This window comes from Anomaloglossus baeobatrachus, chromosome 5 (assembly GCF_048569485.1).
Source record: "Anomaloglossus baeobatrachus isolate aAnoBae1 chromosome 5, aAnoBae1.hap1, whole genome shotgun sequence".
NCBI classification, from domain to species: Eukaryota; Metazoa; Chordata; class Amphibia; order Anura; family Aromobatidae; genus Anomaloglossus; species Anomaloglossus baeobatrachus.
Window position 1 is genome coordinate 413,246,017 of NC_134357.1, and position 25,332 is coordinate 413,271,348.

The following is a 25,332-nucleotide window of genomic DNA, read 5'->3' on the forward strand; positions in this document are numbered from 1 at the left end:
AGGCACTGAAAGATTGCCGCACCCGAGATAAAAATAAACGCGGCAAACCGCACCTGAAAACCGCATGCGGTTTGCCACGGTTTTACCGCAGTATTGTTCGCGGTATTGCCACGGTTTTGCCGCGTGCGGGTTGGTACATGTGTTTTATTGCATTCAATGCAATAAAGCACATTGAAAAAAAAATAAATAAATAAATCATTTCCTTCTGAGATAGATAGTAGATAGATAAATAAACAAATAGATAGAAGAATAGATAGAGGGATAGATAGAGGGTTAGACAGATGGGGGACAGATCGCTGCATTTCTCCCGAGCGGTAATGTGAGTTCACATTACCGGCCGTGGGAAATGCCCTGTGGTTACCTCTGCTGTCTCGCTGCGAGGCTGCATTCAGCAGTGTGTCAGTGTCAGTCGCGGGTGGATGCAAGCATCGCAGGACGTAGATTACGCCGGAGCTGTGTGTTTTGGGGGGTTAATGAAAGGGTGAACGAGGAGGCTTATTTGTGTTTTATTTAAAATAAAGGATTTTTCGGTGTTTTATTTAAAATAAAGGATTTTTTGGGGTGTGTTTTTTCACTTTACTTACGGGTTGATCATGTCAGCTGTCACATAGACGCTGCCATGATCAAGCCTGGACTTAGTGGCGGTGATCCACCGCCATTAACTCCTTATTACCCTGTCTGCCACCGCATCACGGCAACAGGAAGAGCTGGGGACACTCCGGTACTGCCGCATAATGGATGCGACATTCCCGGGGCAGCTGCGGGCTGATATTCTCGGCTGCGGGAGGGGGGTGCATTAACCCTGGCCCTCCCCAGCCTGAGAATACCGGGCCGCCGCTGTGTGCTTACTTCGGCTGGACGGTAAAAATACAGCCCACGTGTTTTTTTTTCTATATTTCCGTTTGCTTTCTATGTGTATTCTATATGTCTGTGTGTGAGTGATATGTGTGTATTGTATGTCTGTGAGTGTGATCTGTGTGTTTACTCTGCTCCGCTTCCTCTTCCTGTCATAATGACATCACTTCCCTGCAAACCGCAGGCAGCGATGTACATTACCGCAAGTAAACCGCGAAATACCGGAGGGAATAACGCAGGAAAACACAATGAACCACACAGAATTTGCTGCCTGCGTTATTCCCTGCGGGATTTCACGATTACATTGCAGTCAATGGAGTGAAATCCCGCAGCGGCGTGCGGAAAAGAAGCGACATGCAATTGTTTTTGCTGCGGGAATCCCGCAGCAAAACATGCAGCTGTCACAATCCGCATAGTGGGCACAGCATTTTTTTTCCCATAGGTTTTGCTGGTGATTCACTGCAGAGATGTTATGAACATTTTCTGCAGCGAAACATGCAGCAAAACCGCAGGAAATCCGCGGCAAAAAACGGCAAGTGCGCACAGGGCCTAACACTGTGCATGAGATTTCTTAAAATCTGCTTTTTTTGCAGTGTGGGAACATAAATTACAACTGTATACAATATTATTGCAAAAAAAATAAATAACTGAAAATTGGTTACATGCATCTGAATGGGGTTGTTTCAGGTCAATAGAACTTAGCGGAAACACAAGTCTGCAGCAAAAATACTGTCATTTCCACAAGCTTTCAATAATCATCAGTACAAGTGAATAGAAGAAACTTTTGCAGTTAATCTTACCATAGAAAACTGTTTCTTTCAACACTTATGAGCCACTTCTTCCCCTGCCTTCTAAACTCATCATTCACTCTAAAAACTACTAATATTTGTCTTTGACAAAACAAGACGGACTGAGAGTTCACTTACGCCTTGAGCACATGCTGCGTTTTTTGACACATTTTATTTTATTTTCCAAAATCTGCATGCCAGGAAAGTCTATGAGATTTCTGAAGTGCTGTGCCAACATTGCGTTTTTTTTTCCTTGCAGATTGGTGCAGATTTTGATGCAGAAGAAATCTGCAGCATGTCAATTTTGGGGTGTTTTTTCCTGTCTTTTGTAGCCCTTCCAGCCATTGACTTCACTAAAAAAAAAACCGCACGAAAACCGGATGTATTTTTTTGGTGCGTTTTTCTGCCAGAAGGTATAGATTTGATGCAGAAAATTTCTGCACCAAATGTGTAGTGTGCACATAACTTTAAAGGAAATCTGTCACCAGGTTTTTTTATACCCCATCTGAGAGCAGCATAATGTAGAGATCCTGATTCCAGCGACGTGTCATTTACCAAGCTGTTTGATGCCTTTTTGATAAAATCACCGTTTTCTCTGCTGAAGATCTAGCAGTTATACAGATCTCATGAATATGCTGGACTACCTGGCAGAACGCCAAGTAGTCCTCTAATGATTATCTATGGCTGATTAAACAGTGATTTTATCAAAACTACACTAAGCAGCCCAGTAAGTGACATATCGCGGGAATCAGGATCTCTGTTTCAACATTATGCTGCTCTTGGATTAGGTAGCAAAAATCTGGTGACAGATTCGCTTTAAGTAGTAGGTAACAAACCCTAATAAACTCTATGCAAGGAGGAGGGCAGAGGAGTGAAGAGCGCTCAGGACACTCAAAGACGAGGCAGAATGTGCTGCAACGTCTAGGAAATGTATTTTACTTTATTACTGGAATCACAGCCACACGGCACAATACTGCTGTATAACACCCTCCATGCTGCTGTGGTTCCTGTGTGTTTCACAGTGAAAAAAGAGCAGTAATCACTCATTTCTCTGTGTGATATGTATAGGAGACATCATAGCAGCTTGTCTAGTTACACTAGCTCAGAGAGTGTGATGATGACTATGGGATAGCGGAGAACCGAGCTCCTGGACTGTCCCTCAAGCTAAGGGGCCTATGCTATCCGTAATCTCAGGGATACTCTCCTGATGGTGAAAAGGCCCGAGTTTTCTTCCTTGCCCCGCTCCTGACCAGTCCTGATCTGATTGCCACTCCTCTCCCCACGGAAGGACACGACAGGAGTGTGATGAAACCCCCAGATAAAGACAGGCAGGGGAAAACCAAAACTCTGTCAAACTCAAAAGGAAAAATGAGAGTAGGAAAGAAGCTACAAAACAACAGGGGTAAACTCCACAACCGCACCAAGCAAGGAACACAACTTTCACCAGTAAACTGGAACGCCACACCTCACAGACCAACATAGAATAAACTGGCATGGCTGGAAGGTTTCAACCAGCATACATAACAGGGCAGCAGATTTGATAGCCCTCCCCACAACAAGTGACCAAAGCTGCAAGCAGATCCAGCAGAGATTAAGGCTGATAACGCACTTTGCGTTTTTACCTGCGTTTCTGCAGCGTTTTGAGCTGCAGCGTTTTCATGCCAAAATGCATGCGTTTTGTTTTTCCATGATAGTCAATGGAAAATGATGATTTCCTGACCGCACTTTGCGTTTTGAAACGCTGCGTTTAATTTGCATATTTTGTGGCAAAAAACATGCGTTCAAAGAAGCAGCATGTCAATTGTATTTGCCATTTTGGGTGCGTTTTGCTAACATTGAAGTCAATGAGAAATGGCAAAATAAGAATTATTCTTACCGTTAATTCGGTTTCTAGGACCTTCCACGACAGCATAGGAGGTTGTCTCTCCACGCCCTAATTGGGACAGGAAGCACAAGAGAGGTTAAAAGGACCCTCCCACCTCCCATAGCCAGTGTCTTACAAAGAACCCATAGCATATGAGAAGTATAAACACATCCAGGAATATCGAGGATAAGGGAGGGAATTACCTGCTGTCGTGGAAGGTCCTAGAAACCGAATTAACGGTAAGAATAATTCTTATTTCTCTAGTCCCTTCCACGACAGCATAGGAGGAATACCAACGAATTGATACCTAGGGGGGGACCACAGCCTGCAGGACCTTCCTGCCAAAAGCCAAATCCCTGTTGGAATCCAGATCCAAACGATAATGCTTCGTGAAAGAATGGAGGGAAGACCACCTAGCTGCCTTGCAGATCTCCTCAGGAGAAGCCCCAGCCCGGTCAGCCCAGGAGACAGAGGTAGCCCTGGTGGAGTGCGCCGTAAATCCGGTAGGCGGAGACAGATGCTGAGCGAGGTAGGCGTCTCAAATCGCCCGCACAATCCAGTTGGCGACGGTACTCTTAGCCACCTTCCAGCCCTTATTGCGACCAAAGGGCTGTATAAATAGGTTATGATCAAAACGCCAAGGTGCAGTAATATCCAGGTAGCGCAACACCGTCCGACGAACGTCCAAAGAATGGAACACTTCCTCCCCCGGAGTCCTAGGAAGCTGACAGAAGGAAGGCAAGACGATGGGCTGAGAACGGTGAAAATCCGAAACCACTTTGGGAAGGAAGGAAGGGTCCAGCTGAAAGACAATGCTGTCATCTCTGACGGTCAGGTAAGGCTCCCGAATAGACAAAGCTTGAAGTTCCCCGACTCTCCGAGCGGACGTAACAGCCACGAGAAAGGCAGTCTCGTGAGAGAGAGAACGGATGCTACAGGAGGACAGAGGCTCAAAGGGCGACTGAGATAGTCCGGTAAGGACCACATTGAGATCCCAGCAAGGCGTCAGGGCCCTCTGCCGTGGACAGAGCCTACTAGCGGACACCATGAAACGGCGGATCCAGCGACGATCTGCCAGAGCCGTGTCAAAGACTGCACTGAGTGCCGAGATCTGCACCTTCAGGGTGCTGGGCCGAAGGCCTAAATCCAATCCCCTCCGGAGGAAGTCGAGAATCCGCGCAATGTTAGGCCGGAGCGGGTCAGGAGGCCGAGAACCCCACCAGGAGGAAAATCTCATCCAGATTTTATTGTAAATACTATTAGTCACTGGTTTACGGTTCTTCCGTAGAGTAGCCACGACCTTGTCAGAAAGTCCTTGGGCCTTCAGTGCCCGGGTCTAAGAAGCCAGGCAGCCAACTTGAGTTTCTGGGGTCAGGATGGAATATCGGATCCTGAGACAGTAAACTGGGGTCCGAACCCAGGAGGACCGGTCGGTCGATGCTGAGAGTCAGGATCAGGCTGTACCAACTCCGCCGCGGCCACAGAGGAGCTACCAGGATAGTCGTGGCTCCGTCGTCCCTGATCTTCCTCAGGGTTCGTGCGAGAAGAGGAATAGGCGGGAAGGCGTAGGCGAGGCAAAAGGACCAATTGTGGCAGAAGGCGTGCACCCCCAACGCGTTGTCCCGAGGGTACAGGGAGAAAAATGTTGCGACCTTGCGATTTCCTGCGGAAGCAAAGGGGTCTACCTCTGGAGTACCCCACCTTGCCACCAGAGAGCAGAACACCGCTCGGTCCAGACTCCACTCCCCTGGGTGAACATCCTGATGACTCAGGAAGTCTGCTGGAAGGTTTAGGGATCCCTTTAGATGGACTGCAAAAAGGGATAGCAGGGACTGTTCAGCCCAGCGGAAGATCCGGGAGGCGGAGATGTGCCACTGTGGTGACAGAGTCCGAGGAGACCAGGACGTGAGTGTCCCGGACGAGATCCCGAGCAGCGAGGAGGGCCCTCTGACCGCCCTGAATCCCCGGTAGTTGGAGGACTGGGTGCTGACATAAGGGCTCCAGACCCCCTGAAACGGGGAGTTTGCCACCATAGCCTCCCAGCCCCTCTGGCTGGCATCGGATGTCAGTGTAACCAGGGGAGACCGGGTCCAGGCCACCCCTACCATCAGGTTGTTGGGACACAGCCACCAGAGAAGGAACGAGGAGACGGTTGCCGAGAGGCGAAACCGGGTGTTCAGGGAGGAAGAGAGACTGACCCAATGAACCAGGATACGATCCTGTAGACAACGAGAGTGGGCCGGAGCCCACAAGACTGAGGGAATGCAGGACGTCATAGAACCCAGGGCCAACATAGCGCCTAGAAGGGTCGGGCGCGCTTGTCTGTGAAGCGACGAGATTCTGGCCAGTAGCGTCAACCTGTGATCCTATGGGGGAAGGATGCTTGTTTGTCGAGTCCAACCTTGCAATCGTAGGAAGGCGACCACCTCAGCCATGAGTTTTGAAAAGATCCTTGGAGCCGAGGAGAACCCGAAGGGAAGTACGTGTAATTGGAAATGAAGCATGTTCCCTCCGTGCAGAACCGCAAATTTGAGGTACTGCCTGTGACAAGGATGGAAGGGCACATGGAACTAGGCGCCCCTCAGGTCTATTGAGGCCATCTGGCGGTGCAGACCGATTAGTGGAACAACAGATTTCACAGACTCCATTCTCGAAACGTCGGTATCTGACCCGCTGGTTTTAGACGTTGCAGATTGATGATAAACCGGACGTCTCCAGATGGTGATTTGACAAGGAAGAGACGGAGTAGTGACCTACCCCTACTTCCTGACTCGGGACTGAGGAAACGAACCCCGAATGTATTAACTCCCGAATCATCGAGCACAGGAGATCCTGAGAACCCTGTGACGACAGGGCTGTGACTCGGAGGCCTGGCGGAGGGGGGGGAGGGGGATGAATTCCACCAATAGACCCTCTGAGACGAGCTTGTAGGACCCATGGGCAGGTGAAGGTCCGCCACTGGGGAAGAAAGGCAGAGAGCCGTCCCCCCACCCGAGCCGACTCACTGTTTGTCATGCTGAGGACGTTGTGGAGGGGAAGGGATGAGGACATTACTCCCCCTACCTTAAAGGGTAGCTCCAACGGCCAGACTCCCCTTTCCCCTTGGGCTGGGAGGCCTGAGGCATCGAGGGACGAAAGGACCGTTGCCTGGAGGGTGTTGGATCCGGCAGGCCTGACGATCAGTCGCCTTGTCAAGAATGCCATTCAGGGCAGGCCCAACACTAAGTCCCCCTTAACGGAAGGGAGCAAGCCTCAGTGTGGAAGTAGAGTCCCCACTCCAAGCCTTAAGCCTAGGGCTCGTCTGTCTGAGGTAGACAAGACCGAGGTCCTGGCAGCCATGCGGACCGACTTCACAGAGGTATCCGCCAAACTAGTAGCCTTCCTAAGGAAGGGAAGGGATTCCAGTAACTCATCCCTAGGAGTACCCCAGGAATATGAGCCTCAACTGGTCGAGTCTCCGAAGGAGGGACAGGGAGACATAAGCGGAGGCAATATGGGCCCGAATGGGAGAAGACGAAGCCTCCCACCTATCAGATCCCGAAGCTGGGAATCGGCCGCAAAGGGGAGCGCTGTTTGCTTAGCGACTTTGGCCACCTGCACATCCACCTTGGGAATCTCCCAATGCAACCCAGAACTCTCCAGGGGAATCTGTGGCAGGGGACACTCCGGAATTGCCTCTCAGGAAATCCCATTCCTGAGAGAAGATCCAGAACATTAGCATGGACAGGAAACCCCATTGCCTAGTGGTTTTCAGGCCCGCGAACATTTCACCCTGAACGGAGGGGAGGACCTACTCATCCCCATAGTGCTCCCAACTGCTCCATTAAGATCCCCCAATCGTCTGAGGGAAAAAGAAAGACCGGTCAGGCCTCCCGGAGGAAAAAACGTTAACGGGACCACCCGCATGATCAGATGACTGGAGTTCTCTATTTTGTGGCAGAAGGGTCAGCAGCAGGGAGGGAGGCCAGTGAGGCCTGAATCTCCTGTATCATCATGGACCGCAGCTTGCTACAAGGGACGGTTGTTCAGCCCTAACAATCTATACATACGATGCCGCCCTCACCATTCAATGGAAACAGAGAGGCGTTATCAGAGACCAGGCAGCTAGCCCATGCCATGACACAGCAAATATCCAGGAGCGTCCACTGGGATTCAAACTCCCAAGCTCACACACCCAAGGCCATCAGCTTACCACTAGACCATGGAAGGGACATACGTACACTGCTGGCAAAGCGTCTCTCAGTCTTGTCAGCACACCTGTCAGACTTGACACATAGTCCAGCAGGCTCATCCTCCTGGAAACCACAGACCAGACGGAGCCGACAATCTCAACCTGAAAACAGGCATAAGGGACCGCCCCTCAGCCACTTACTGTGGCAGGGGGAACGCTGGGCTCTGCAGAAGCAGAGGAAGACATGGCAGTGCACACAGAAGAAACCTTACCGTGGTTCTGATGCCTTCAGGCAGCCTTCCTGTGGAAAAGGCCTGCCCCCCCAGTGACTGGTGATGTTCCCCGCCTCCCGCATCAGGTCCCCGACAGGCCGTGGAAGCGACGGCGTGTCCGTCACGCTGCCTCCGCGACCGGAAGTGCTCATACCGGAAGGTCGCGAGACCGGAAGTCCCGCCCGCGGCAGCACTTCCGGGTCCCACTGCAGCGTGCATACAGGAGGCGGCCGGCGGCTCAGAGAGGACGCCGGCCGGGGAGCTACACAGCCCGCATCACCCCAGAGGTGCTCCGGAGGGCTGGAGCAGAGGTCCCTCACAGCGTGAGGGAACAGTAAGGGAGGAGCGGCGAAGGCCCGACCGATACTGTCCGGCTATAGGTAGGGGGAAAAAAAAAAAAAATACATACACTGCAGTTCGCCGACCACCACAGCATAGGAGAAAAAATAAAACCTCTCCATGCCCCATGGGGACAGGAAAGACACTGGCTATGGGAGGTGGGAGGGTCCTTTTAACCTCTCTTGTGCTTTCTGTCCCAATTAGGGTGTGGAGAGACAACCTCCTATGCTGTCGTGGAAGGGACTAGAGAAAACGAAGATTCCTTCCAATTCCTGCGTTTTGCCTGCTTTTTCAGTGCAGAAAACATGCGTTTTGGACATAAAAATAATGATTTGCTATGTCCCTTTACACACACACAAAATCCGACAATTAAATTGATGAAAAATATGCCTTTATTGCTATATTTCCGATAAAATGTATATTACCGCTATACTTTTATGAATTATCTATTTTCATTATTTTTCCCATTAATATAGATTTTTTATTTTTTTTATCTTTCTTCATTCTTTTTGACTGTTTAAACTTTATTAGGCAGTGTATTGATGTTCAAAACGCATCTGTCAAAACGCAGGAGAAAACACATGTAACAAGCGCTGAAAACGCATCCAAAACGCGGTAAATACGCATGCGTTTTCAGCTCTAAAGTTCAGAAAAAGGCAACTTTAGTCAAATCAATTAAGCCCAAAAGGTGCGTTTTGAACTGCAAGTAGGTGAACTCAAAGTGCGTTCACAGCCTTACTCTTGCTACTAGGTTGCCTATGAATCTGCACACAGTAGGCCGACACCCGAGTCTGTCTGTGTTGATCCCACATACAAGAGAAACCATTGGGCGGAGTGTCAGAATCTGCAATATAAACAGTGCCCAATGCCGCCATGACAGTAGGCATAGTTTGTGCAAAACTCTGCATGACAGAGAATACTGAAAAATATAGATGATCCCTATTAAGAAGAAAACTAATGAAAATGTAGGATACAAGTTATGTAATGTCCAGAATTATTATTTGTCACACATGCAAATATACAACAGCTAATTCTGAAAAGAGACTAGAAACGACAATTATGCTTTAAAGTTTCAAGCCAGTAAAAGCTATTCAGGCGCAGGCAAATGCTAATTATTTCAAATACAAAAATAACTTTGAAATCAGAATTCAAAACCGAGTAACAAAGGACCGACCTCTTTACAAAAATTGGCGAAAAAATGTATTTACTAATGGGCTGTGGAGTCGGTAAGCCAAACCTTCGACTCCGACTCCGACTCCTCAAATTCTCTTGCACCGGCTCCGACTCCGGCTCCGACTCCGGCTCCGACTCCGGCTCCGACTCCGGCTCCGACTCCGGCTCCGACTCCTACATATATTGCTTATAGTTAGGTGAAAAATTTATTGTAGTACATGAATATGTGTATGTGAACATCAGACATTTAATAATTTTTATGATACAATAATCAAGATATTTGGATAGAACATAAAATATATTTATTGGAATACAACTTTAGAACACAAAAAACTGTAATAAATTGTAAATATGTAATACACTATGTAATATACAGTAGATTACATATATATCTTGTGTGTGTGTATATACACTGTATATATATATATATTATATATATTACATATTTACAATTTATTAGTTTTTTTGTGTTCTAAAGTTGTATTCCAATAAATATTTTATGTTCTATCCAAATATCTTGATTATTGTATCATAAAAACAATTAAATGTCTGATGTTCACATTGTACTACAATAAATTTTTCACTTAAATATAAGCATTATACTAAATGTTGTTATTTAGTAAAATATTCAGCACATTCTGCATTGCACTCCTGTCCCCAATTTATTATATATTTTAGGAGTCGGAGCATTTTATACCGACTCCGACTCCGACTCCACCAAAATGAGCTCCGACTCCGACTCCGACTCCACGACTCCGACTCCGACTCCACAGCCCTGAGACAACTAAGTGCATTTGACACATAAGCCTCCATCTAGTGAATGGGTCAAATGGATATGGCACTTTCTTGTCACATCCTGTGAAAGTGCACTCCGATTTGAGAAAAACTGAATCCTGCAAAATATTTTGCAGGAATCAGTTTTTTCCCATAGACTTGTATTAATGACGGATTGCGACTACTGGGCTTTCGTTGCATCAGTTTTGCGACGGATGAGTCGTGGATTGACTGACTGTCGGGCGGAAGCAATGCAGAATGTAACTTTTTTTCTGTGCGGCAAAAAAACTGACAGCGACGTATGCGTCGCCGTCCGTCGTGTGTTATAATCGAAAACTTTGGGCGACGGATCCGTCTTTAGCAACCAAGCATTAATTCTCATTCTCTCTCTCCCCCCCCCCCCGGGGTGCCAATCGTTGCCATGGTACCATGGCCTCAGCTGATGTCCCCACGGTACGGTGGCCTGTAAGATCCAGATATAAGCTGTGACTTACAGGTTGTTAATGAGTCAATGACACTGATCTAATGTACTGTACACAAGTAAAGCAGTACATGGGATCAGTAATCAATGTGAAAAAAAAATCATGTCCCACAGTGGATGTGTAAAAAAAAAAAAAAAAAACGTGCACGCAAATAACAAAAACTGATTTCACCACTGCAGTTTTTGTGTTGAAGCAAATATAAAGAAGAAAATGTATACATATTTGGTATTGCCGTGTCCGTAATGACCAATTCTATGAAAATGTAACATTACTTATTCCATATTGAATACCATAAAAAAAAAAAAATAAAACACGCCAAAAATGGCATTTCTTCATTATAGACACAAAAGGCAATAAAAAGCGATCAAAAACGCATATGTAACAAAGAAATTATAGAAATGAAAACAGCAATCTGTGCCGCAAAAAAACAAACCCTAATATTTATCAATCGAAAAAAAAAAAATGACAGCTCTCGTCCTATTGCAATGCAAAAACAAATTATTTTTTATAAAAATATAGATTTTAGTGTGTAAAAATAGCAAAGCATAAAAACGTGATATAAGTCAGGTACCGTTGTAATCGTTCTGACCCAAAGAAAACAATTGGTCTGATTACTATTACCGCACTGTGGACTAATATATATATATATATATATATATATATATATATATATATATATATATATATATATATATATATATATATATATATATATATATATACACACATACATACATACATACATATATATATATATACACACATACATACATACATACATACATACACTAGAAGGTGGCCCGATTCTACGCATCGGGTATTCTAGAATTTACGTATTGTGTAGTTAATGTATGATTTTTGTTATATATATATAGATGTTGTTGTGTGTAGTTACCAAGTGTTTGTGTAGGGGCTGTACATGTTCTGGGTGTTGTCTGGGTGTGGTGGGGGGTGAGAGCGGTGTTGTTCGTGTGTTGCGTTGTTTGTGGAGCGCTGTGTGTCTGTAGCGGTTTGTGTGTGTTGCGCGGTTTGTGTGGGTGGGTGTGTGTGTGTGTGTGTTTTGGTGGGAGGTATGTTTTGTGCAATGTGTGTGTTGTGCGGTATGTGCGTATATTTGTATGTGCTGCGGTGTTTGTGTGTTGGGTGTTGTGTGTGTGCGGCGTTGTCTGTGTGTGTGGGTGTCTGTGTAGGGCAGTGTTTGTGGTTCCCAGTGTGTGTGTGGTGTGTTGTGCAGTGCGTGTGTGGCGGTGTGTGTGTGTGTGTTTTGGGGGGAGGTGTGCACCCCCCATCGTGCTCCATTCCCCCATGCTGCGCACCCCCCATCGTGCTCCATCCCCCATGCTTCGCACCCCCCATCGTGCTCCATCCCCCATGCTGCGCACCGCCCAGCGTGCTCCATCCCCCATGCTGCGCACCGCCCAGCGTGCTCCATCCCCCATGCTGCGCACTCCCAATCGTGCTCCATCCCCCATGCTGCGCACTCCCCATCGTGCTCCATCCCCCATGCTGCGCACTCCCCATTGTGCTCCATCCCCCATGCTGCGCACTCCCCATCGTGCTCCATCCCCCATGCTGCGCACTCCCAAACATGCTCCATCCCCCATGCTGCGCACCCCCCATCGTGTTCCATCCCCCATGCTGCGCACCTCCCATCGTGCTCCATCCCCCATGCTGCGCACTCCCCATTGTGCTCCATCCCCCATGCTGCACACTCCCCATCGTGCTCTATCCCCCATGCTGCGCACTCCCAAACATGCTCCATCCCCCATGTTGCGCACCCCCCATCGTGTTCCATCCCCCATGCTGCGCACCCCCCATCGTGCTCCATCCCCCATGCTGCGCACTCCCCATTGTGCTCCATCCCCCATGCTGCACACTCCCCATCGTGCTCCATCCCCCATGCTGCGCATTCCCGATCGTGCTCCATCCCCCATGCTGCGCACTCCCCATCGTGCTCCATCCCCCATGCTGCGCACTCCCCATCGTGCTCCATCCCCCATGCTGCGCACTCCCCATCGTGCTCCATCCCCCATGCTGCGCACTCCCCATCGTGCTCCATCCCCCATGCTGCGCACTCCCCATCGTGCTCCATCCCCCATGCTGCGCACTCCCCTTCGTGCTCAATCCCCCATGCTGCGCACTCCCCATCGTGCTCTATCCCCCATGCTGCGCACTCCCAAACATGCTCCATCCCCCATGCTGCGCACCCCCCATCGTGTTCCATCCCCCATGCTGCGCACCCCCCATCGTGCTCCATCCCCCATGCTGCGCACTCCCCATTGTGCTCCATCCCCCATGCTGCACACTCCCCATCGTGCTCCATCCCCCATGCTGCGCATTCCCGATCGTGCTCCATCCCCCATGCTGCGCACTCCCCATCGTGCTCCATCCCCCATGCTGCGCACTCCCCTTCGTGCTCAATCCCCCATGCTGCGCACTCCCCATCGTGCTCTATCCCCCATGCTGCGCACTCCCAAACATGCTCCATCCCCCATGTTGCGCACCCCCCATCGTGTTCCATCCCCCATGCTGCGCACCCCCCATCGTGCTCCATCCCCCATGCTGCGCACTCCCCATTGTGCTCCATCCCCCATGCTGCACACTCCCCATCGTGCTCCATCCCCCATGCTGCGCATTCCCGATCGTGCTCCATCCCCCATGCTGCGCACTCCCCATCGTGCTCCATCCCCCATGCTGCGCACTCCCCATCGTGCTCCATCCCCCATGCTGCGCACTCCCCATCGTGCTCCATCCCCCATGCTGCGCACTCCCCATCGTGCTCCATCCCCCATGCTGCGCACTCCCCATCGTGCTCCATCCCCCATGCTGCGCACTCCCCATCGTGCTCCATCCCCCATGCTGCGCACTCCCCATCGTGCTCCATCCCCCATGCTGCGCACTCCCCATCGTGCTCCATCCCCCATGCTGCGCACTCCCAAACATGCTCCATCCCCCATGCTGCGCAACCCCCATCGTGTTCCATCCCCCATGCTGCGCACCCCCCATCGTGCTCCATCCCCCATGCTGCGCACTCCCCATTGTGCTCCATCCCCCATGCTGCACACTCCCCATCGTGCTCCATCCCCCATGCTGCGCATTCCCGATCGTGCTCCATCCCCCATGCTGCGCACTCCCCATCGTGCTCCATCCCCCATGCTGCGCACTCCCCATCGTGCTCCATCCCCCATGCTGCGCACTCCCCATCGTGCTCCATCCCCCATGCTGCGCACTCCCCATCGTGCTCCATCCCCCATGCTGCGCACTCCCCATCGTGCTCCATCCCCCATGCTGCGCACTCCCCATCGTGCTCCATCCCCCATGCTGCGCACCCCCCATCGTGCTCCATCCCCCATGCTGCGCACTCCACATCGTGCTCCATCCCCCATGCTGCGCACCCCCCATCGTGCTCCATCCCCCATGCTGCGCACCCCCCATCGTGCTCCATCCCCCATGCTGCGCACTCCCCATCGTGCTCCATCCCCCATGCTGCGCACCCCCCATCGTGCTCCATCCCCCATGCTGCGCACCCCCCATCGTGCTCCATCCCCCATGCTGCGCACTCCACATTGTGCTCCATCCCCCATGCTGCGCACGCCCCATCGTGCTCCATCCCCCATGCTGCGCACGCCCCATCGTGCTCCATCCCCCATGCTGCGCACGCCCCATCGTGCTCCATCCCCCATGCTGCGCACCCCCCCATCGTGCTCCATCCCCCATGCTGCGCACTCCCCATCGTGCTCCATCCCCCATGCTGTGCACCCCCCATCGTGCTCCACAGTCACACATCAGACAGTATACATGCACACATCTGATCGCATACACTCACACATACACCCCACTTCTCCCTGTGCCCACCGGTGGGCGGTCCCAGCAGCTGTGCTGCACGCCGTGCTCCTCTGCCGACACTCACAGATCCGATCGCATACACTCACACACACACACTCACACATCAGAACACACTCACACACATCCGATCGCATACACGCACACACACACTGACGATATCGCACATACGCGCTCACACAATCACAACATCCGGAGATACTACATGCTTCCGGCCATGTGATCCTCCGGCAGGTCCTGGAAGGTCACTGCACGCACAGTATCGCCGCCGAGAAGCAAGCGATATCACGGGATGTTGTGAGTGTGTGGATGCGATCTGATGTGTGTGTGAGGTGTGTGTGAGAGTGAGTGTGATCTGATGTGTGTGTCTGTTCTTATGTGTGTGCGTGTGTGTTCCGCCGCTGCAGGGAGTCGGTTCGGGGAATGCGTGCGGGGGGCGGGGCCAGAGCGAGCGTGCAGTGCGTGAGGGGGGCAGGGCGTGGCCGAGTTGCCAATGCGTGCAGGGGGCCGGGGCGAGAGGCCAATCCGTGCGAGGGGGCGGAACTGAGGCGAGCGGGCAATCCGTGCGGGGGGGGCGGGGCCATGGCGAGCCCAGCAGCCAATCCGCTGTTTGTCACCGTAAGGACACAATTTTGGAGCAAGACAGACAGACAGACAGAATAAGGCAATTATATATATTATATATATATATATATATATAAACCACGCAAAAATAAAAATAATAACTATTTCTGATTCCTGTACTACTGTTTACTTCTTAATTCTACCTCTCAAAAATCGGAATTCGGCTTGGCTTTATCCTGCGCTCTCCGCTGAATGTCGGAGTTTACGTGTAAGGCTGGAATCACATTTATGCGTGTAAAATCGGTCCGAGTAGCAGGAAAAAAAGTCGGCCGATTTTAGTTCACTAGTCATCAGTGTGCTCTCAGTATGCTGTCAGTGTGCAATCAGTTTTTACCCTCAGCAGCTGCTACTCATGTAATGTTATCTACAGAAGCATTTACATTGTTCTCTGCTACATGCGTGAAATCTATTGTGAAAAACGCATGTCACTAGGATGGTCCGTATGCACCCATATACTTGCATTGGAGAGACTCGTGCGAGAAACTCACCAAAACGCAGCATGCTGCGATTTTTTTCTCACTCAGATTTGGACTGAGAAAAAAATAGCAGATGGGAGCTGCCTCATTGATTAACATGTGTCCTAGTGCAATGCGAGAATTTCTCACATTGCACTACTGCGAGAAAATCGCAAGTGAGAAGCCGGCCTAAATCCCAAAAAAAACCCAGTTGGAGCCACTTACTATACTGAGGAAGATGGAGACACTTTGGACTCAATCTGGTCTCTGTTCCGGCCTGACAATGTCCCATCACTTTAGGCACCTTTTTAGAGCATAAATGTGGATGACCACAGCTCTGTGCACGCCTAAAACGATGGACACCAGCGAAAGAGACGCCAAATGGAATCCAAGGTGTTTCCATCTGCCTCATCAGAGTGAGTGGTTCCGTCAGGGGTTTCGTCTGAATCACATTCTTGGGGGACTTACACGGAAACCCTGACGTAAGTGCTCAGTGCACAATGCAGAAATATGATCCCAGCCTTATACTCAAAGCGATCAAAAAATGTTCTCTACCCCAAAATCTTACTAATAAAACCCTAAGGCTATGTGCGCACTAGAAATGTCCTTTTTCTCAAGAAACTTTCTTGAGAGACATTCTGGGAGTTGAAGATTCCCGCACCTGCGGGAAAAAAAAACGCACCAAATCCGCGGTAAAAACGCATGTGTTTTTACCGCGGATTAGCCGCGATTTTACCGCGATTTCACCGCGGATTTTCCGCAAGTTGTTCCTGACACATGCAAGTATAGAAATTCCGGGGGTATTCCGCAGGTAATCATGGACATGCTCATTTTCTCAAGAAAGTTTCTTGAGAAAAATCCGCAGCGTGCGCACAGCTATTTTTTTTTTTACACATAGGTTTTGCTGGGAAATGTCTGCAGAAAGATTTCTAATCTTTCTCAAGAAATTTCCGCGGCAAATCCGCGGGTAAAACGGTCTAGTGCGCACATAGCCTAACCCACACAAACCCAGTTCCCACTCAGGTTTGTCATCTGTCACTGGAAATATTGGAGGGTCCCACATTACACAGAACAAAGACTTTGGAAAAGCGATATGGCTCCCACACCCGAATAAAATCCATTGATGTCTGCGCTCCCAAATCTAAATACCCCCTTCTTCTGAGCCTCCTGTGCTTAAACTGCAGTAAGCGGCCATGCGTGTGCCATTATGATAGTGGGAAGACAACAGTTTACAATTTACGGGGTGCGTGTGTCCAGAAACACAAGTTGGGCATAATGTATGTGGGCGCTACAATATATGGGGGCACAATGTATAGGCAGTAAACTGGCATATTTGTAATTCTCCTCCAGAAAAAGAGCATGGTGTGGATGCTACAAAATAGTCACTGCAGCAACAGAGGTGACATTTTTTACAATGGGGTCACTTTGGGGGTGTTTCTGCTGTTCTGGAACCTTAGGGGCTCTGAATATATCGACCGAAAACTATGTTAGCAAATACTCACTACACCCCTATATGAATTCCTTATGTAGTGCTGTTTCCAATATGGGATCATTGGTAGGATTTCTGTTGATCTTACACCTCAGGGGCTCGGCTAATGGAGGCCACAGTCTATTCAAACTGAATTAGCGTTCTAAATACCAAGTCATGCTCCTTCCCATCCAATTCACAGCTGACATACACCCCATTTATTACCCCGTTTGCCATAGCACCTTGGCAATGGGAAGAGCCGAGGCGAAGTGCCAGTAGTGGAGCATCTAATGGATGCACCACTTCTGGGGCGGCTGCGGTCTGCTATTTTTAGGCTGGGGAGGGCCCAATAACTAAGAGCCTACCCAGCCTGAGAGTATCCTAAGCATCTACTTGAGTTCCGGTAGAATAAAAAAACAAATTAAAAAAAAACACTTTGGTGTCTTTCTTTTCTCCTGTTATGTTTGAGAATTGCTAATACAATAGATAAATGTTGGAGCAACAATTGGTACGTCTTTGTTAAAAATTTGGGGGTGATTTATGAAAATCTATTTCCCCGGACAGATAATTTGGATGTTCTTAAAACTGATCTGCAAATGTTAATCATGACTGCTGTCCTCACATAGCCTTGACATGTGGAACAGTATGGCCGGACTAGCACTACATCAGTAAAGAACAAAAAAAAAAAAGTATGCCTGACGTATACTGGACGCTATTTTAGCTCTCATCAGGTGTATAAAAGTATAGTAGATGTATTTTTTGCAAGCTTTCTAGGCATATGCGGGGAATGATCAATGAAACACGTGCGAAAAGAGCCTAAGACCGTCTTCACAGTCATATGTCACAGTCTTTATACGGACTGCATTCCCAGAGAGGCTGCGAGTCTCTCGACCCAAATGTATGTGTGTCTATGAGGATATAATTTTGGCTCGGGAGATCCATGGTCAGATATTGCAGTCCATATACAGACTGTATTATATGCCTGTCTGACCCCAGCCTAAGGCCCCCTTCACACGTCCGTGAAAAACACGTGCGTGTCTTACGTGCCGTTTTTCGGGTCAGTGTTCCATTTTTTTTGTCCGTTTTTCTGGTACGTGTGACATCCGTGTAATTGTGTATGCTAGCCATGTGTGCGTGTGGAATGTCCGTGTCTGCGTGAGATACGTAAGTGTAATGTCCGTGTGAAATGTTCCGTGTGTGATGCACAATGACGTTGCTATATGCCCGCTGACAGCAGACAGACAGCGTTGTGCGATGAGAATGAACTCGGGTAAGGTTCACCCGACTTCATTGTCATCCCGCGGCTCTGTCTGTGTCGCGTCCTGATTAGCGGTCACCCGTGAAGGACTCACCGGTGACCGCTAATCCCCTGAGTGACTGAAGTGAGCAGCGCGATTAGCGCTGCTGTCACTCAGGTTACCCGCGGCTAGCTGGATCCTCCACCCGTGACCGCAACTCACCTGTGACTTCATCAATGTCACTCGGGCGACTTGCTGTCACAGTTGGAGGATCCAGTGGTGGCCGCGAGTAACCTGAGTGACATCATCGCTGATCGCGCTACTCACCTCAGTTGCTGCGTGGAGCTGACAGGAGCGGCGGTGTTTTACTGCAGCTCCTGTCACCTTCATGTAGCAGAGCTGAGAGCGTCGCAGGACCTCCGTGGATTACGCCGGAGCTAGAGGGGTTTTCGAGCTTAATAAAGTGGTAAAAGAGGGGGTTTTTTTGTTTATTATTTCAAATAAAGGATTTTTCGTTGTGTGTGCTTATTTTCTTTAACTTACAGGTTAATCATGGAAGGTATCTCGGGGAGACACCTGTCATGATTAATCTTGGACTTAGTGGCAGCTATGGGCTGCTGCCATTAACTCCTTATTACACCGATTGCTAACGCACCAGGGCAAATCGGGATGAGCCGGGTACAGTCCCGGGACTGTCGCATCTAATGGATGCGGCAATTCCGGGCGGCTGCTGGCTGATATTGTTAGGCTGGGGGGCTCCCCATAAAGTGGAGCTCCCCATCCTGAGAATACCAGCCTTCAGCCGTTTGGCTTTACTCTGGATGGTATCAAAATTGGGGGGAATCGCACGTCGGTTTTTTTAATTATTTATTTTTTTTACTGCTCGATATTGACACGCCCACCGGCAGCTGTGATTGGTTGCAGTGAGACAGCTTTCACTCAGCGTGGGGCGTGTCTCACTGCAACCAATCATAGGTGCAAGTGGGCGGGGAAAGCAGGGAATACGAGATTGAATAATGAGCGGCCGGCGTTTTCAAAATAGTAAGAGCCGCCGGAGTTTTTTTAACAGCTGTACAGCGCCGCGGCAGTGATCGGGGAACGATGAGTATGAGAGAGGGGGGAGACTGACCGACAGACAGAGAGGGACAGACAAGACAGACAGAGAGAGAGAGAGAGAGACCGACCGACGGACTGAGGGAGATTGACTGACATACACAGAAAAAAAGGATTGACCGACATCGCTTCAAAAAAGCACAAAATGTACACGGACCATACGGAGATGCATCCGTGTCACGTACGTGTGCTCACGGACCCATAGACTTTCATTGGGTGCGTGTTCCGTGCAGAAAACGGACATGCATCCGTGTTCTACGGACAAACGTATCACACACACGGACACACGCACCTTATGCAAAAACGCACGTGTAACTCCATACATTGAATAAAATTGGAGTTCGTGTGTCCGTGTCTCCGGTACATACGGAAACGTACCTAACACGTACCGGAGACACGGACGTGTGAAGGGGGCCTAAGGGAGCATAAGGGCTTGTGGTTCTAGTATCAGCAAAAGCTCTTACTCGCACGCGCAGTACATCGGTTGTATTATTAAACATTACACATATATGCGTCAAACTTTTTAAAGTTCTTCATGCTAAATCTGACATTTTATAGGGCTATTTAGTCTAAGTTAACTCCACTCTTTAGATGTCTTCCTTTGTCCAAGAAACGTGCACCACAACACTGGTGCATTTTTGGGCACAAGGTATAGCACCTTTTAGGCAAAGGTGCAGAAAGTCTTTAAAATGCATTTAACAAGTTAATAAATCCTTCCCATTTTTTTCAATGGTGTTACTTACAGCGAGTGTCGGCACAGAATGACTGTTCAAAGCAAGTATAGATGCTCAGTGCATCATGGCGGGGCCAAACATTTAAGTGCACCTCCCCACCTACTTGTTTTACATCTATCGCCAATATTTTCTGGCTCTATGAAATCAGAGCTGTAAGGCCTAAGCCACACGGCATGAAAATCGGACAGAGTGGAATGCGATAAAACATCGCATTCCACTCGGACCAATATTAACCTATGTCCCAGCACCCGTGAGCGATTATTTTCTCGGCCCCAATCGGACCGAGAAAACAATTGCAGCATGCTGCGATTGTAATCCAAGATTCTTTCTCTCGCACCCATTCAAGTCTATGGGGCGAGAGAAAGATCGCACTGCACTCGCAGTACACCGGTGTACCGCGAGTGCAGTGCGACAATGGCAATAGCCGGCTACGGAGGAGAGAGGGAGATAAATCCCTCCCTCCCCTCCGCAGCACCTCCTGCCCCTCCTCAGTACTTGCCCGCCCCTCCTCAGTGCCGGCCCATCCCCCGCAGCTGAGGCCTCAGTCGCAGTGACACTCGGCTCCTGCTATGCTGCCAGCGTGAGCCGAATGTCATGCGAGGACCGCATTAGATCCCATGTGGCCCCGGCCTTAATGAAATAATAGGGGGCTGGAGATAGACGGAATAAGTTCGCCCACCTAGGGGTCAGACAGGGAGATGGGAGGTGTCAGTTCAGTTGAGTGGTAGCCCTCGAGCTGTGAGGAGCTTTGAGGAAGCTGGGAGTTGTAGCTCCCAGGGGAGAAACAGACTAGTTCGCAGACGGTGGTCTGGACCTAGAGGAGTCGGACCCCGGTCGCAGGGGATTGAGGCTAGGTGCCTGGGACCTGTCTTGGAGGACAGTCAGCAGCCTGGGCCTAATCACCGGTCCGGGACCGAAGGCACATCGGGGTACATGGACCCTAGGTCAGCGAGAAGCTTCAGGCGACCCGGCAATTAACCTGCGGAGGACAGGGCCTTTATGGACTGTCCCCACGAAGCTCAGAGATCGGGGGCACTAGCGCAACGAGGGGGATAGGGCTTTCCCAAACAAGCGGCCCACTGAAATCCCAAGCGTGAGCCCCTGAGAGCAGGCTCCTTCACTTAGCCATAGTGGGGAGCAGGGCCCGGAAAGCTCCAAGCTGACGGGCCACAAAGGACACTCTAAATTTGTGCCAGGAGGCAGGTCACAGACCACCAGGCAGTGCTGCAGGGGACGGGACCCAGGCGAGCTCCCCTCAGGAGACAGCGGCAGTCAGAGACTTGGTTTACCCTGTTGTCAGCGTCTGCTTTATTGCTGAGTACCTGATTGACCCCTGCGACCAGCGAACCTACGCTCCCAATGTACTACACCCCGTATCACCATCCAGAGTCCCGGGGCCTTCCCCTACCCGTGGAGGGTAACGTCATCTTGCTGCCCCACTCCATCTCCCCGGGTACTCCCCACGGCAGCGGCGGTACTCCCAATTACCGTACACCATGGGTGGCATCAAGAACTATACCAATCCCCTGTAAATAATCCCCTTCTTCATTTGAGTGTGGCCCCTAGCCCCCCAGGTCCGGAGACCCTCGAGCCACGAGTAATCATCACCCCAGATCCTAGCCTTTCGATCCGCTGCAGGGGCGGCACATGAGCACCGAGCGTACCCGAGCACAGCGATGCTTGATCAAGAGGTCAACATACGTAAAGCATCTGAACTCCAAGCTTGAACACTGATTTTTTTGTAAAGTCTGTGTTCAGAACGAACACCGAACTTTAAAGTTTGAGTCTGCTCATCTCTAATAATTGGTACTCGTGGCATCTGTAAAGAAAAAAAAAATGGATACAACACGTACGTGCAACACTTACATTTGAATGAGGCCATATCAGAAAAATCTAACTTTCTTATTTTCCCGTGAACTATTGGTTTACAGAAAAAAAATAGTTACTTTTTTTTCCATTGACTTTAAAGTGAACCTGTCAGGTGCAATAAGCACCCAGAACAACAAGCAGTTCTGGGTGCATATTGCTAATCCCTACCTAACCGTCCCTGTATACACTAGCATACATAAAGAGATCTTTAGAAAAAGTATTTCTAAAGATCGTTTATTATATTCTAATGAGTGAGGGGACTAGCCCCCTGGGCGTTAGTTCCCTTACCAGTCGCCCCCATTAGCATGTTAGTACGCCCCTGTGGACATGCTATCATGCTAATGAAAATGCAGCGTCACAGGATGATCTCACTCACCTCTCAGCCGCCATCGCATCCGATGGGGAATTTCAGCTTAGTGCGCATGATCCCGTAGTGTCGGTCATGTGCACTATGAAGCCGGGTGAACGTGTCCTGGCTTCAAACTGAAGTTGTGAGCATGACCCATACTCCGGGGTCATGCGCATTGAGACAAAATCCCCCTTCAACGCAATGGCGGCGGAGAGGTGAGTGAGACCATCCTGTGACACTGCGTATTCATTAGCATGGTAGCACCCCAACAGATGCGTACTAACATGATATTGGGTGCGACTGGCAATGGGACTAGTGCCCTCGCTCATTAGCATAAGATAATAGATCTTTAGAAATACTTTTTCTAAAGATCTCTTTATCTATGCTAGTATATACAGGGACAGTTAGGCAGGGATTAGCAATATGCACCCAGTACCTGACAGGTTTCCTTGAAATGCTTTTGAAAATTGCCATGATATTTTCATTCTGCATTTTATAAGCAAGTCTATTGAAAAATCTATTGAAAAACACACAGTAAAATTAACACTATACCAAAAGTATTCTGAAAATAATATCACAAACCCAAAAAGCTACACATCAAAATGATATATAGAGGGACAAATGATCACTGATATGTGACCTAATAATTAACTATACTTTAAAAACTAATATCTGGACACAGCATTATTATCCTAAAAAAAATGAGAAAGCCAATGAAGATGCAATTTGTGAATATAGAATATCATGATGTGAGACTGTAATACCAAAGTATAACAGATACTCATCGAAATACTGTAGTATCAAATCTTAAATATTTAAATATTGCAGCATAGGATAGTATAGAAAAAACAACTGTTATATATATATATATTAGAAAAAAACAATACTACTCTGTACAATACGGTGTTTCCTGTGTTATTGATAATGTTAATAAAAGTTAAATTTATAAAAAAAAACAATACAAAAATTAATCATAAATGAGACACCATGTATAGGTGCTCTATGTGATTCATCATACTGTCGTATATACAATATGTGAAATATCACAATATACACTATATAAATGTACAATATTGCACTATATGAAATACTATACCCACTGTATATATGATATAGAATAATGATATATAATAGAACAAATGGTGCTATGTTAATTAATAATAAAAATAATATAAAAATCTGAACATATATATACATACATATATTGAAAAAAAGAATACAAAGCAGACTGACTGTATGGGATAACTAAATAGTGAATAAAAGATGACAATATACAGGATACATTGGAAAAATACAATAGAAGTAATTCCAATATATGACACTATAGAAAATATCCATAGGAGATTATATAAAATGTATGTAAGATGTCATAATAAAAAAATAATAAAAACATAAAATAATACAGTAATGTCATTATATGTGTAATACTATGTAAAATAGTACAATATATAAAATGCTACTAGACTATCGCAATAGAGAACAGACTTGTTAGGATAGTATATGTAGGATGCAGGGTCCCTCTGTCACCCAAGAGCCCTGTATATGATTATATATATATATATATATATATTATATATTTATATATATATAAATAAAAAACAGAGTATTGTGTCTGCAGTCTGGAGTTATGGGGGTCCTCAGTGCAGTGCAGGGCACGACCACCCCGCACTACACGGTGTGAGTCCCTAAACTTAGTCCCTGCACTGCACGGTGTGAGTCCCTGTACTGAGTCCCTGGGCTGCACAGTGTGGTGCTGGTCCCTGTGCTCTCCGGTGTGAGTCTCTATACTGCACGGTGCTGGTCCCTGTACTGTCCGGTGTGAGTCCCTGGGCTGCACAGTGTGTGGTGCGAGTCTCTGTACTCTCCGGTGTGAGTCTCTATACTGCACGGTGCGGGTCCCTGTACTCTCCGGTGTGAGTCTCTATACTGCACGGTGCTGGTCCCTGTACTGTCCGGTGTGAGTCCCTGGGCTGCACAGTGTGTGGTGCGAGTCTCTGTGCTCTCCGGTGTGAGTCTCTATACTGCACGGTGCTGGTCCCTGTACTGTCCGGTGTGAGTCCCTGGGCTGCACAGTGTGTGGTGCGGGTCCCTGTACTCTCCGGTGTGAGTCTCTATACTGCACGGTGCTGGTCCCTGTACTGTCCGGTGTGAGTCCCTGGGCTGCACAGTGTGTGGTGCGAGTCTCTGTACTCTCCGGTGTGAGTCTCTATACTGCACGGTGCTGGTCCCTGTACTGTCCGGTGTGAGTCCCTGGGCTGCACAGTGTGTGGTGCGAGTCTCTGTACTCTCCGGTGTGAGTCTCTATACTGCACGGTGCGGGTCCCTGTACTGTCCGGTGTGAGTCCCTGGGCTGCAGAGTGTGTGGTGCGAGTCTCTGTACTCTCCGGTGTGAGTCTCTATACTGCACGGCGCTGGTCTCTGCGCTGCGGGAGACATTGCTCGTTGCTCAGAGACTGGTGTGTAACAACTCGGGAAAGTAACAATGCGGGGTCCCGCTACTCACTCAGGTTGGTTCCAGTCACCGGCGACGTCCATGGGACCGTTTGTCCCAGAGAATGTCGGAACCCCAGCGCCGAGGCTCTCCCGGGCTCATTTCTTCAGCTCCGGCCGCGGAGACAGAAGTGACACCTCTCGTCAGCCCGCTCCTCCCCGGACACGCCCGGTCCCCGCCTCACCACCCTCACTGCCTCCTGCTGAGATTTCCCGCCCTTTGTTCTGTCCTCCAATCAGAATGCGTCTTGTAGTTGTGTGCCGCCCCTGTGGTGTTCTCTCACTCGACGTCATTGTAAGAAACAGTAAAGTCATGACTCAATACCTCACTTACAGTGCAGTGGCTGTAGCTTTAAGTCTGACAGGAAATATTGTCTCAGTTTGCCTTTTTTAAATGGACATCTCTACCTCACCAAGAGTCGCCATCCATA

General features: G+C 48.9%; 1 protein-coding gene across 1 annotated transcript in view; it reads right to left on the reverse strand.

Annotated features, from left to right (window-relative positions):
• The window catches only part of GJC1 (gap junction protein gamma 1), a 113,333-nt gene extending 88,292 nt beyond the window's left edge, over positions 1 to 25,041 (reverse strand). The window contains exon 1 of the mRNA XM_075350252.1: positions 24,915 to 25,041. The gene's annotated coding sequence lies outside the window, so the exon portion shown is untranslated. The remainder of the gene's footprint in view (positions 1 to 24,914) is intronic.
• Positions 25,042 to 25,332: the final 291 nt, after the last annotated feature.